The following is a 3,490-nucleotide window of genomic DNA, read 5'->3' as shown; positions in this document are numbered from 1 at the left end:
TATCTTTCTTTCTTTTTTTCTTAATTTCTGCCTGAAAACATAGTGTTTTTAATAAATAAAAGAGTTACAACAGAATAAAGGTTTATTTATTTATTTTACACCCGTTGATTGGTACATTAACTAATGGTAATACTGTTATAAGTACAAGAAAGTGATTAGCAATAGGATAATTCTAAGTTCGAGCCAATACTCCAATAATAGTCAATTTAGGTTTAGATTGCTCTTACTTTTTTTGACTTTTACCTGCCAATTTATTGAGGAAAAAATGAACCAACTTCTTTATGGTCATATGGTCATCCTAGCTTGTTGTTATTTCATACTATATCCACTGATTTGGGTCATCGACCATAGTTCTTACACCAAGCATTGTACTTAGTTATTTAGTTCACACGTTTATAGTCCATTTATTTTTAAAATGCTACATTTTCCAGTGTTTCTTGCATATTTAAATCAAAATTAAATTTTAAACGTCTAATCGAACACACAATGCAGCAAAGCTGGATGTGACATAAAGAGCTGATCTTATTCTGAAATAAATATGCAGGAAACAGTGGAACAAGTAGCATTCTAAACGCTATATAACATAAAGTGAGTGAACTGAATTACCAAACACTAATATTTAGAGCAGTGCTGGATGTAAGAATCATGGACGACCTTATTTCCAAATATTAGTGCACAAAGTACAGGAAAAAGTAGAAATCTCAAATTAGGTTGACCAAAAAGAGGTAACTTTAAACTCTGATCACGAGATTTTAGAGCAGTGCTGGATGTAAGTATCATGGACGACCTTATTTCCAAATATTAGTGCACAAAGTACAGGAAAAAGTAGAAATCTCAAATTAGGTTGACCAAAAAGAGGTAACTTTAAACTCTAATCACGAGATTTTAGAGCAGTGCTGGATGTAAGAATCATGGACGACCTTATTTCTAAATATTAGTGCACAAAGTACAGGAAAAAGTAGAAATCTCAAATTAGGTTGACCAAAAAGAGGTAACTTTAAACTCTGATCACGAGATTTTAGAGCAGTGCTGGATGTAAGAATCATGGACGACCTTATTTCTAAATATTAGTGCACAAAGTACAGGAAAAAGTAGAAATCTCAAATTAGGTTGACCAAAAAGAGGTAACTTTAAACGTTATCAACTAATATTTAGAGCTGTGTTGTATGTAAGAACCATGGACGACCTTATTTTCAAATATTAGTGCACAAAGTACAGGAAAAAGTAGAAATCTCAAATTAGGTTGACCAAAAAGAGGTAACTTTAAACGTTATCAACTAATATTTAGAGCTGTGTTGTATGTAAGAATCATGGACGACCTTATTTTCAAATATTAGTGCACAAAGTACAGGAAAAAGTAGAAATCTCAAATTAGGTTGACCAAAAAGAGGTAACTTTAAACTCTGATCACGAGATTTTAGAGCAGTGCTGGATGTAAGAATCATGGACGACCTTATTTCTAAATATTAGTGCACAAAGTACAGGAAAAAGTAGAAATCTCAAATTAGGTTGACCAAAAAGAGGTAACTTTAAACGTTATCAACTAATATTTAGAGCTGTGTTGTATGTAAGAACCATGGACGACCTTATTTTCAAATATTAGTGCACAAAGTACAGGAAAAAGTAGAAATCTCAAATTAGGTTGACCAAAAAGAGGTAACTTTAAACGTTATCAACTAATATTTAGAGCTGTGTTGTATGTAAGAATCATGGACGACCTTATTTTCAAATATTAGTGCACAAAGTACAGGAAAAAGTAGAAATCTCAAATTAGGTTGACCAAAAAGAGGTAACTTTAAACGTTATCAACTAATATTTAGAGCAGTGCTGGATGTAAGGATCATGGACGCCCTTATTTTCAAATATTAGTGCACAAAGTACAGGCAAAAGTAGAAATCTCAAATTAGGTTGGCTAAAAAAAAGTACATAATTTTAAACTCTAATCTCTGCACCTTACACTAGTGGTGTATGTGATATAAAGTTTTTATTTTCAAGTAAATTTGGGATAACACTGGAATCTCAACCACGATTTACAAGAAATGAGTATGTTTAATCTCTGATGGCAACTTTCTAGGGGAAACCTGGTTATTAGTTAAAAGGTTCTCTTATTTCCTAATAAATGTTTAACAAGCATTAGAAAAAGTTGAAATGCCAGATGAGATAGACAAGAATGGATTAAATGATTTTAAGTTTTTATTGCTGTAACATTTTTTTATTTTCCTTGTTTTGTAACTACCTAAACAATTTCTAATCTCGTTTCTTCAAATATTCGCTTAGCTTCTTACGCTGATTTTACAGGGAATATGGAATTAAGATGAAACTGGAATTATTGCTTAAATCTTTGTCTGTAATGTGGCGCTCATCTGTGGCATTTATATGAACTACTTTGTTATTTTTCAGTTTTGGTGAGGCTTTTTTGAATTTCTAAGGTTATCTTTTAAATTCCATGCAAATTGGTTTCAAAAGCAGACCTTTTAATTATTTCCTAAGATATTCTTTTAAATACTCTTTTTTAAAACTAACGGTGTTAAAAATAATAAGTGTCATGATAATGTACAAACTATTTTCTCTAGCACTGTGTTAAGATTTTTGAATTATGGAAATAAAAATTGTTTATTACAATACTAATGAATTGAAAAAGAAATAGGAATACGTATTTGTTGAAAATACTTATTGGCAAAAATGCGGTTTTATGTTGTAGTTAGTAAGAATAAAGCAAAAAGATTCCGTTGGAAGTTTTTATTATTATCAGATTTGATTAATGAAGTAATCAACGTAAATACTTGTGTTTGGGTATAATTTAGATTGATTTATTTCAATCTGATATTCTTTTATTTACAGAATTTCATACAAATATATATTAATAATGAAAACTTACTATTACACTTCGGTATTTATGAAAAATGTTACATCTTAGTTGTTCTAACATATAATTGAAGAATGTGACGTTCTATAGCGAGAGAAGCCAGGATAATTTGTGAAGTTGAAAAGAAAACTGCTCATCAAAGGAAAACATTGATTTCCAAAAATTTCATAATGGAAAATCTAGCTTGGTATGAAAATCAAGCTCACCTACCTTCTGTAGTAGTTGTAGAAGCTGCTCTGACCGAAGCTGTAGAGGTCTGCATTCTAACAAAAAATATTCTTTAACTATGATCTGATCTGGGATTGTTTCAACCTAATTTAAACCAGCTTCTTTGCAACATTGGTAAAGAGAAAATGTGCTTGTAGATAGTTTTTCGTGGGTTGACTTTAGTAAAGCACCTTGAATGAAGAAACTACTTGGAAAAATCGACTAAAATATTACGGTATCAATTAGTCGAACATGCGAAGAAATCTTTAGACGTGATTCAGACTACAGCAATATCTGAAAAAGTTATTTCATTTTTTAATCACGAGGGAATTACCTATCACGAGTCTATCTTATTGCGAACAGTTCGAACAGTATGGATAAAGGCTCTTAAGTCAGACTTTAATGAACTGACAACTC

The sequence above is a fragment of the Rhodnius prolixus genome, unplaced genomic scaffold (genome assembly GCF_049639745.1).
Source record: "Rhodnius prolixus isolate KJV_2025 unplaced genomic scaffold, Rpr scaffold_2, whole genome shotgun sequence".
Classification (NCBI taxonomy): Eukaryota; Metazoa; Arthropoda; class Insecta; order Hemiptera; family Reduviidae; genus Rhodnius; species Rhodnius prolixus.
The sequence above is the reverse complement of the archived record's forward strand: the minus strand, read 5'-3'. Positions refer to the sequence as shown.